The sequence below is a fragment of the Carcharhinus amblyrhynchos genome, chromosome 5 (genome assembly GCF_965287045.1).
Source record: "Carcharhinus amblyrhynchos chromosome 5, sCarAmb.v2.hapA, whole genome shotgun sequence".
NCBI lineage: Eukaryota > Metazoa > Chordata > Chondrichthyes > Carcharhiniformes > Carcharhinidae > Carcharhinus > Carcharhinus amblyrhynchos.
In genome coordinates, this window is record NC_137328.1 from 104,138,116 (window position 1) to 104,150,238 (window position 12,123).

Genomic DNA, 12,123 nt, shown 5'->3' on the forward strand with positions numbered 1-12,123 from the left:
AAGGGTTTTCCCAACAATCAACAATGGTTTCAGGATCATCTGTGGATTCTTAATTCCAGTTAGTTTTTTATTTAATTCAAATTCCACCATCTGCCATGGTGGGATTCAAAGCCGGGTCCCCAGAACATGAGCTGAGTTTCTGGATTAATAGTCCATCAATAATACCATAAGGCCATCGACTCCACAGAAGGCCAAAAAGTAGGGGATAAAATTTCTTAGAAAAATTTATTACTGTATACTTCCTGGATTTGGATTTTGGAATTGAGGGACAAGATTGAAGTCCAAATACACCAAAACTTGGAGATGAGGCAAGTTGTGAAAAGACGTGTGAAAGACCAAAAGGAGAAATAGTCCAACAGAAAGGGCGAATAGATGGCAAACATTGTTTAATGTAAAAGAAAGAACCCATTCTGGTGGTAGAAGGGACAAAAGTCCCTTTGGTGCTAATGAAGTGAAGGAACCTTGTTATAAAGTCATAGGGCTGAATGTTAACAGCCCTCGAGAAACAAACTGGGAGATGGAAGGATCAATAAAACGGTGGCAGAAGGAAAAAGGAAGGAACCCCAACATCATCTTATCTCACACCACTATCGTGCAAGGGTACATTCAGGTAAACCGGGCAACTTCCTAGCAGGAGGGAGGGCTGGGCCTCCGCTCTATCTGCTCTATGGTGGGACGTGGAGGGGTCCCTTGATAGCAGTGGCTGTTCCTGTGTGCCCAGCCATGGTTGAAAGAGAACACTTCTTTTCCTCAAAGGGAAAGGGTGCTTCATCATGGAGTTGCACTCTCCTCCCTCCAGCCTGAACAGTGGCCACCTCTGACAATTGCACTGCCAAGGCAGCAGACCCAGGAACTGGGTGAGCAGCTTTAAGCAGCAGGCTGCCATTCTCGACCAGATGGCAGCAGCCTGTTAAGATACTGCTGCTAACAAAGTGCTGCCCAGGGTTGAGTATTTTTGGTGTCAGTAGTGGGGTCGTTTACCTGCTGAGAATTGTGATAGTGCAGAAGATAGTCAGACTCGAAACGTTAACTCTGTTTCTCTCTCTACAGGTACTGCCAGGCCTGCTGAGTTTTTCCAGCATTTTCTGCTTTTATTTCAGATTTTGCAGTATTTTGCTTTTATTGTCACATTCTTCACTGCATTACACAGCATTTTTTGTTGAGATATTTTTAACAAAGAATAAAACTTATTAAACGTTTTGGTCTTTGAGCTAGGCCTCAATGCCAATCACAGATAGTCTACGGCTTTGTTGTAATCTGAAGTCTGTAGAAAGTGAACAAACAAAGGAAAGGGTGACACAGTGGTTAGCAATGCTAACTCACAGCACCAGAGAGCCAAGTTCAGTTCCCAGCTTGGGACACTGTCTGTGCGGGGTCTGCACTTTCTCCCCGTGTCTGCGTGGGTTTCCTGCAAGTGCTCCAGTTTCCTCCCACAGTCACAAAGACGTGCTGGTTAGGTGTACTGACCTTGCTAAATTCTCCTTCCATGTACCTGAACCGGTGCTGGAATGTAGTGACTAGGGAATTTTCACAGTAACTTCATTGCAGGGTTAACATAAGCCTACTTGTCACACAAATAAACATGAAAAAAAATATGAATTGCACACATTGCAGCATTAGAAGCACAATTAATTCATCATATAATTAATCCCCACTCTCTTCCTCCCAGTTCTGATTTGGAGCACTTTAAACAATTTATGTTTTGTGGGAACATTCTGTAATGCAGACAGAGTTTCCTGCATGTTTATACTTGCAGTTCAACTGTTGAAGATTCACATTTCCTGCACTGTATTGCAATTGAGTCATACTGCACGTCCCTGGTGTTGTGTAGTTCCCTCAGTGAATGATTTGCTGATTGCAGCAGACTGTGATTGTTATGAGCAAGTCACAGGGGCACCAGACTGAGGGAGAATTACATCAGAGGATTAAGTGAGTGATAGGTGGAGCTGATTATATCAGTCAATTATGCAATTGAACAGGATAAAGCAAAACACATTTCAAGTCGTGACTGACAACTTATAATGTGGAGATGTCAGCATTGAACTGGGATAAACACAGCAAGAAGTCAAACAACACCAGGTTAAAGTCCAATAGGTTTATTTGGTAGCACAAGCCATTAGCTTTCAGAGCGCTGCCCCTTCATCAGGCGAGTCAGAGTTCTCTTCACAAACAGGGCATATAAAGACATAAACTCAATTTACAAAATAATGGTTGGAATGCAAGTCTTTACAGATAATCAAGTCTTAAAGGTGCAGACAATGTGAGTGGAGAGAGGGTTAAGCACAGGTTAAAAGAGATATGTAACGTCTCCAGACAGGACAATAAGTGAGATTTTGCAAGCCCGGGCAAGTCGTGGGAGTTATAGATAGTGTGACATGTACCCAAGATCCCAGTTGAGGCCATCCTCATGTGTGTGGAACTTGGCTATCAGTCTCTGCTCAGCAACTCTGCGTTGTTGTATGTCGTGAAGGCCACCTTGGAGAACACTTACCCGAAGATCAGAGGCCAAATGCCTGTGACCGCTGAAGTGTTCCCCAACAGGAAGAGAACACTCTTGCCTGGTGATTGTCGAGTGGTGTTCATTCATCCGTTGTCGTAGCATCTGCATGGTTTCCCCAATGTACCATGCCTCAGGACATCCTTTCCTGCAGCATATCAGGTAGACAATGTTGGCCGAGTTGCAAGAGTATGTGCCATGTACCTGGTGGATGGTATTCTCACGTGAGATGATGGCATCCATGTCGACGATCTGGCACATCTTGCAGAGGTTGCTGTGGCAGGGTTGTGTGGTGTTGTGGTCACTGTTTCTGGAGGCTGGGTAGTTTGCTGTGGGCAATGGTCTGTTTGAGGTTGTGCGATTGTTTGAAGGTAAGAAGTGGGGGTGTGGGGATGCCCTTGGTGAAATGTTCGTCTTCATCAATGACATTTTGAAGGCTCCGGAGAAGATGTCGTGGCTTCTCTGCTCTGGGGAAGTACTGGACGATGAAGGGAACTCTGTCCACTGTGTCCCATAATTTGTCTTCTGAGGAGGTCAGTGCCAAAGTCAACAGCACAAATTCACGGAGCAGAGACTGCTAGCCAAGTTCCGCACATGAGGACGGCCTCAACCGGGATCCTGGGTTCATGACACACTGTCTATAACCCCCACGACTTGCCTGGGCTTGCAAAATCTCACTAACTGTCCTGGCTGGAGACAATACACACCTCTAACTTGTGCTTAACCTTCTTCCCACTCACGTCATCTGTACCTTGAAGACTTGATTACCTGTAAAGACTTGCATTCCAACCATTATTTTTGTAAGTTGAGTTTGCGTCTTTATATGCCCTGTTTGTGCATAGTACTCCCACTCACCTAATGAAGGGCAGCTCTCCGAAAGCTACTGGCTTATACTATCAAATAAACCCAGTGGACTTTAACCTGGTGTTGTGAGACTTCTTACTGACAACTTAGACATTGCAACTGAAAGGAGGGAATTCTCAAAGCATTGGCCGAGTAAGTGATCACTCATTAAGCCTGCTCTGCCATTCTATACTATAATCGTGGCTGATCATCCACTTCAATATCTTTTTCCCCACTCTATCCCCATATGCCTTTGTGTCATTAGTAATTAGAAATCTGTCAATCTCTGCTTTAAACATACCCTGAACGATTGAGTCTCTGTAACCCTCTGGGATAGAGAATTCTAAAGCTTCATAACTCCGAGTAAAACTATCTCACCTCATCCTGGGCCCAAGTGGCTTCCCCTTATTTTGAAATTGTGCCCCCGGTTCTAGATTCCCCGTCAAAGGGGAACATCTTACCTGCATCTACACTGCCTAACTCTAAGTATTTTGTAGATTTCAGTGAGATCACCTCTCATTCTTTGAAATTCTAGAGAATACAGGCCCAGTTTGCCCAATCTCTCTTCATTGGACAGACTGGCCATCCCAGGAACAAATCTGGTGAACCTTCATTGCATTCCCTCTATGGCAATAATATCCTTTGAGGTGAAGGGAACAAATCTGCACACAGTACTCCGGGTGCAGCTTAACCAAGCTTCTATACAATTTATGCCAGGCTTTTCAACTCTTGTACTCAAACCCTCTTGTGATCAAGGCTAATGCACCATTAGCCTTCCTAATTGCTTGTTGTACCTGCACGTTAACCTTCAGTGACTTACTGATGAGAACACCAGGTCCCTTTGTATATTTACAGTCTCTAATCTCTTATAATTTAAGAAATACCATGCACATTACAAATTACACTGGAAAATTCAATCACACCAATTATCTTGCAGGTTGCAAGCATCCTTATTATACAGTCATGTTTAAGCTATGGGAGACCATGAAGGAAAATCACATCAAAAAAATGGCATTCAGCAGTAGCATGATTCTGACACAGTGACTTAGTGGCAGAGGGTACTAGATTTACCACTAAGTACTAAATTATACTGACAGCTCCTAAGAGCAGGGGGATGAATCATGGAATAGAATCCTTACAGGCAGGAACAGGTCACTGGGCCCATCGAGTCTGCACCAACAACAAACCCACCCAGGCCCTATCCCTATCATCTCATGTATTTACCTTGCTGGTCCCCCTTACATTAAGGGGCAATTTAGCATGGCTAATCAATCTAACCTGCACATCTTTGGACGGTGGGAGGAAACCCACGCAGATACAGGAAGAACGGAGTTGAGGAGGAACTTCTTCACTCAAAGGGTGGTGAATCTCTGGAATTCTCTGCCCGTTGAGCTGGTGGAGGCTGCCTCGCTAAATATATTTAAGACGCGGGTTGATGGGTTTTTGATAAGCGAGGGGATTAAGGGTTATGGGGAGAGGGTGGGAATGTGGAACTGAGCCACGACAGATCAGCCATGATCTTATTGAATGGCGGGGCAGGCTCGAGGGGCTAGATGGCCTACTCCTGCTCCTATTTCTTATGTTCTTATGTTCTTAGAACATGCAAACCCCACACAGACAGTGATTGAGGCCAGAATTGAACTCAAAATGTTGGCGCTGAGAGGCTGCAGGGCTAACCACTGGTTATTAGGTTTTGCATATAGTTAAAAAGTTGCTGAGAAATTCACACGTTAATGCCAGAGGGACAGGTACTAAGATTTTGCATACAATGTCAATTGCATCGGCACAAAATGAAACACTTGCATTTCTTTGGGTAGCAGCTCCTTAAGACCAGCCAATGTACACATTACTGTATTGTATCATGTTTGCCAACAGTGGTGCATTTCTGTTGCTATCTGGGTACAAAGAGAGAAAAGATACTTAACATTCCCAGGCTGGTTTTGAGACTGCTGTGCGATACCATCGTGTCCCAGCACAGTTTTTCAGAAATTAATTTTCCACTTGGTACTTGATAACTGGCAAATCTGTGACAACCCACACGACCCACATAAAGCAGTTCTGTACTCCTGCTGGCAACTCCAGGGCAACTGTGAAGGGAATGCTACTAATCTCTTTCTCTTCTACGTGATTGCACTATCTGCCAAGTACATGGTTTTCTCACTGAGGTTGTGAACGATATTAGATAAGCATTTTAAAGTCATATAAAAGTCAATAACACACACCACTGGTGCAGCTATGCCACAGAATATGGCTCAAGTATTGTTAAAAGAAGCTTTCTGCCTTCATGAAATAAACAGAACTTGGAACGGTTTTAAAGAATTAACTGTGCCTTGAAAAGACAGCTGTCGAAGCAGCTATCAATAATACTTATAAAAGGCAATCGTTTGGATTGGAAATGTTGCACAGAGCACAGACATAAAATTTTAAGGCATCAGTGAGAGATTTAAGGAAAACACATTATTGGTAATGAAATAATTAATGGTTCAGGGTTTTGTAACTGAATAAATGCAAGTGTTGTCATGCACTCTGTAATGTTACCTGTAGTTAATGGAGTTGGGTGTAGCGTTTTGTGGTTGCTCATGAAAGACAATTGACAGGTCTGTTGTATTTGCACAATTACATCATTGTATTTTATCCAGAAACATTCTCTGAAAGTGATGCAGCTGACTTGACGTATTTTCAATGCTTCAGCAGAAATGATAAAGTTCCAGCTGCAGACCTCGGTGAAAATGGTCTTCCTCATCACGCAAGTCTCAATCCAGAAGTCATCCAGATGAGAAGTCTCATCGCTTCATCCCTGTTGCATTACTTTGAATCCACACTAGTCCTTTTCTATTGCTGTTACATCCCTCCTCAAAGGGAGGCCCAAAGCTACACACACAAAGCAACTTTAACACAGGTATCCAACCCTCCTGCTTTTGTATCCAATACCTTGCAATTAAAAAAACTAAGGATGTATGTGAGCCTTTTTTTATGGTTTTATGATAAAGATGTTCAGCAAAATTTGTATTTGAGCTCTATGGGATGAAATGTAAGCAAAATCTTGGAATTGACATTTTTCAGGATAGAATTCCAAGATAATGTTGATCCAAACACAGAATTATAGAATAATAGAGTATAGAAGAGGCCCTTTGGCCCATCGAGTCTGCACCACACTCAAGAAACATCTGAACTCCCATCTAATCCCATTTACCAGCACTTGGCCCAAAGCCTTGAATGTTATGACGTGCCAGGTGCTCATACAGGTACTTATTAAAGAATGTCTGGCAACCCACCTTGTCCATTTTCCCAGACTGTCACCACCCTCTGGGTAAAAGATTTTTCCTCACTTGCCCCCTGAACCTCCTGCCCCTCATCTTGAACCTATGTCCTCTCATGACTGACCCTTAACTAAGTGGAACAGCTGTTCCCTATCCACTTTGTCCATCAAGTGAAATCAAATTGAACTGCTACATAACATACAAAACACAAGGGCAGGAGCATTACCAATGTAAGCACAAGCAAACGTTAAAGCCTGCAGGTAACAGGCTTGGAAGGAACTTTCACAGGTTCACGAAAAAGGAGGATGGTTCCCCAAAGTTGAGCATCTATTCACGAAGCATATGATGATTGAAATTTGAAATGGTCACCAAGTTAAAATTAACAATAAAGCTCGAGAGCCCAATTGTACAAATGCTGGAAAAAGACTGTTGAGCCATGAATGGACTATTTGCCCTTAAGTTGCAAATTCACCAACATGGTGAGGTGTTGCAACTGAAAACAAAGACTCTTTGTCATGCTATATTGTTGGTGATTCAAATAGATGCAACATCACTCTCCTTTGTTCCATTCAAATGCAAAGCAGAAAGGACAGGAGGTCATAATAGAAACCACCTTCTATTAAAACAACCAAAAGCTAAACCGCAGCTGTGCTAAAAGGCAGTGGCTATGAAAGAATGGATTTGATTTTCAATCCAGTCAGAAAAACAACAAAGGTTAGCCAGGCTGCCCCACCTTCAACAAGTCAGGAGTGGGAATGTTCTCTGACAATTCCATAGAATGCGCCTTAGTTTGAAATTCCTCAAAGAGTGAAGCATTCCATGGCTGCATGCAACGAGACTTGGAGAGCATGCAGGTCTGGGCTAAAAAGCAGCAAGCCACATTTGCACCACATAAGTGCTGGACAATACCATCTGCAACAAGAGAAAAGTTTAACTGTCTCCCCTTGACATTTACTGAAATTAACGTCACTAACCACCCCACCATCAACATTCTGGGAAATCAGTGTTGATCAGAGACTTAACTGAACCAGGCTGGTAAAATTGCGGCTATACAGCACACCAAAGGTTGGGAATTCTTTAGAAAGTGATTAACCACCTGACTCTGCCACTTGTCTGTTCCAACAGCACAAGAAATTTGACATGTCCAAGACAAAATAGTCCTCTTGATTGGCACTCCATCCACAACCTTAAACATTCATCACTTCCACCATTGGTATAGCTTGGCTACAAAATGTACCATCTATAAGATGCAATGCAGCAACTCGCTAAGACTCCTTCCAAATCACTTTCCAAGGCCAAAACCTTGCCACCTAGAAAGACAAGGGTACTAGGCAAATGGGAACACTACCACACCCGAAAGTTCCTCTCCGAGTCACACGCCATCCTGATTTGGAAATGTATCACTGTCCTTCCAGTATTCGACGGTCAAAATCTTGGAACTTCAAACCTAATAGCACCCATGACAGCATCTCCACCTCACGGACTGCAACAGTTCAAGGAGGAGGGTCATCACCACCTTGTCAAGGGCAACCAGAGATGGACAATAAATGCTGGTCTTGTCAGCAGGTTAGGTGTAAGGATTCGCATTTTAATCAGTAATCTCTAAACTGTCTGTGCTTTATATGCTCTGTCTGAGGCCAGAACTCTCCATTCACCTGACGAAGAGGCTGTCCCCTCGAAAGCTAGTGAGAATATTATCAAATAAATAGGTTGGACTAAAACCTGGTGTTGTCAGACTTTTTACCTTGTCAGTGACACCCATACCCCAAAGACATTTTTAAGATGGGCAGCTCTGAGTAGATGCAGTAGATAAATAGAACACAGAGTGTCAGCGTTATGCCTCTTTCCAACAACATGCTATAATTATGGTAATAGACCGGTACGTTAGCTGTTGTTTCGCAGAAGCTGGTACATTACAATCAGATGGTTTGGCTCAGAATAGAAAGACCAATTTTAGCCATTGTACTCCTCCTCCTCCACCACTCACCCCCCCACCCCTGCCGCCACCGCCGCCAGAAGTCAATCATACTATGGAGGAAAATAACTGGAATCAAATTGATTGCTAACATGGATTTAATCAGTTTTCTTGAGATCTGTAGGCAAAGGGTAAAAAAAGGGCCAAATGGACACTTGCCATTACGATCGCTGCTCATGTGAAAAATAAAACATGGACTAGTCAGATCTCAGGACCTGTTTCCATATTATAATCTCTATATAATGATTCTATGGATCAGTCTCTTTGACAACAATATGTTGCCTGACATCCAGAGATCTGAATGATTGGGATTATTCCTAATTTTGCACTAGGGTATTTTTGATTTCATTCTGAAATGAAGAAGAACGAAACGTCATCAAATTCTACCCAGAGGGAACAATTTCATCATCCTTAGTCACTCCTCACAGCTTAAGAGACAAATTCCTGGTGTTGACTTAATTGCTATTTGTATACGCTCACATTCTTACAAGAATGTGACAATGATTTTCACAGAATCATACAGTGCAGAAGGAAGCCATTAGACACATTGAGTCTGCACCAACCACAATCCCACCCAGACCCTATCCCCGTAACCCCATGTATTTACCCTAGTCAGACCCCCGGCACTAAAAGCAATTTAGCACGGCCAATCCACCTAACTCACACATCCTTGGACTATGGGAGGAAACCAGAGCACCTGCAGGAAACCCAGGCAGAAATGGGGAGAATGTGCAAACTGCACATAGACACTGTCCTGAAGCTGGAATTGAACCCAGGTCCCTGGTGCTGCGAGGCAGCAGTGCTAACCACTATGCTACCATGTCACCCTAAAGTGCTCCAGGTGATTTTGAACTGTTTTGCACAAGAGCATTTTTTTCCTACCCCTTTGGCTATATAACTCAAGGAGCCTCCCTTACTGGTGTGACATACCAGTTAACTTGATAGTTTCAGTAAGACATCTATCAGTACCCTGATATTCTCCAATATCGTGTACTATGGTTCAATATTGGTCTTCTTTTTCCAGTTCTGCCCTACCCAACATGAGTACTGTTGTATTTGTCAACATTAACTATTACCTAGCACTTGTAGGTTCAATTCAATTACCAATACTTGATAAATATTTATCAGGCTATGTTATTTGCTGATCTCTCCCCATTGGTAAATTTAGATAACTTCAATACAATCCCCATTTCCAAATCACGTACATAATTTGCAAGCAACAATTATTACTACTGACCTTTGAAATATTTCCATACTAAATCCACGTTAACCTATCCTTTGCTTCATTCAGCTGCGAAATTTTGATCTGCATCTATAGCTCACCTAAATGCTAAGGCTTCTGATCTTGGATAAGATTAGTCCACATGGTATATTTGTTAAAACTTGAATGGGTGACGCTCACTGAGTTCCCATTATTGACCAATGCCCTTCCAAAAGAGCCTAAATATTTCACAGACATAATCTCTCTTCAGTAAATAAAGGTCTCTGAAATAGGATTGGAGGGGGGAGAAATAGAGACTACATTTCCACTACAGGCGATTCCAAAACAAAGGGACATAAATGTAACTTGTATTTAGATAATGCAATGAAAACACAGAGTCTTAACAAGAGTATTATCAAGCAAAATTTGACACCATGCTACATAAGCTGATATTAGAACAGGAGATTTAAACCTTGGTCCAAGGGGTAGGTGTTAAGAAGTATCCTAAAGGAGGGATGAGAAGTAGAGAGGCTTAGGAAGGGAATTCAAGAGCTAAGGGCCTACACAGCCTAAGACACAGCCAATGGTGAAGCAATTAAAATCTGAGATGCTGAAAAGACCAGAATTAGATTGGAGATATCTTGGAGGGCTGTGGGCTTGGAAGAATCACAGAGATAGGGAGAGATGAGGCCATGAAGGGATTTGAAAATGAGACATCAGCTGTGACTCAGTTGGTAACACACCTGCCTCTGAATCTAAAGACTGTGGCTCCAAGCTCCACTTTACTGGTTTGAGCACAGAACAGCATGTACCGTAATGATTCAAGACAGCAGCTCACCAACTAATCAAGGGCAAAAGCTAGCCTTGCCAGAGACTGCCGCCAACCTACCCCCATACCCCACCCCGCCATCCCATAAATGAATGAAAAAAAAGGCTAGGCAATATGGAGAGGGAACTGCACTGTCAGATGTGCAGCCTTTTGAAAGAGATTTTAAACCAAGGTTTTATCTGCCCTCGCAGGTAGATGTGAAAAACCCCAGGACATTATTTTGAAGAACCACAAAACCCCAACAGTGCAGAAAAGGCCATTCAGCCCTTCCAGTCAGGACCAACTCTCTAACAGAGAATCTTAACTAAGCCCTCCCACCCTCCGCCCCATTCCCATTATCCCACACATTCCCCATGGCCAATCCATCTAACCTGCATATCTTTGGACTGGAGGAGGAAACCCATGCAAGCACGGGGAGAATGCGTAAAGTCCACACTGACAGTCACCCAATTGAACCCAGGTTCCTGGCACTGAGAGGCAGCAGTGCTAACCACTGTGGCACCCCAGAGGAACAGCAAGGGAGTTTTCCCCAAGTTCCAAAGATTTGAAACATTAACTCCATTGATGCTGCCAAGCCAGTGAGTTTTTCCAACACTTCCCATTTTTACTTTGGATTTCCAGCATCTACAGTATTTTGCTTTTATTTCACTTCTCCCCAGTGTGTATGGCAATACTCATTCCCCAGTCAGCTTTACCAATGACAATCTGATCATCATCACAGGGTATTTGGGAGTTTGCTTTACACAAATTAGCTGCCACAACATTGCAACACTGAATAAACTTCAAAAGTATTTCATTGCCTGTAAATATCTTTTGGGATGGTCTGCAGTCATGAAAGGCGCTATACAAAGTCTTTCATTTAAGATAATCCCCAATAATTCCAAAAATAAAGTTAGAAGGGACTTCCTCACCCAAAAAGTGATTAGAATGTGGAAGTTGCTGCCACATGGAGTACTTGACCTGACCATACATGCATTTAAGCAGAAGCTGGGTAAGTCCAACGGGGAAAGAAATAGAAGATTCTAGCAACAGAGCGAGATGCAATAAAGATGGTGGAGCCTCATTTAAAGCATTAACGACTACCAGTAGGGCAGAGAGTCTGATTGTTTGCTGGAAATTCAATGTAAAATCATGCTGACTATGACAGTTCTTTTTCTGTATATTTCACACTCCTTTCACTAAGCAGAAGCATTTCAGTTTAGTTGTTAACTTTTCAAAGAAAAGTTTAACGGAAATAGAAGCAGGATGCTGTATATTCACATTGCAAATTCCGGAAAGGATGATGAAAGGATTCTCAGTGAGGTAGATTTACAGTGAGATTCATTGTATCAGTGGATGGCACAGTGCCACAGTGGTTAGCCCTGCTGCCTTAGAGTGCCAGGGACCCGTGTTCAATTCCCGATTTGGGCCACTGCAGAGTCTGCATGTTCTCCCTGTGTCACGCGGGTTTACTGTGGGTGCTCCAGCTTCCTCCCACAGTTCAAAAGACGTGCTGGTTAGGTGTACTGGCCTTGCTAA

At 43.0% G+C, this 12,123-nt stretch overlaps 1 protein-coding gene across 8 annotated transcripts in view; it reads right to left on the bottom strand.

The window, feature by feature from the left end:
• Nucleotides 1-12,123, bottom strand: part of LOC145343260 (microtubule-associated serine/threonine-protein kinase 4-like) — a 445,947-nt gene that overhangs the window by 146,672 nt on the left and 287,152 nt on the right. The window lies entirely within an intron of this gene.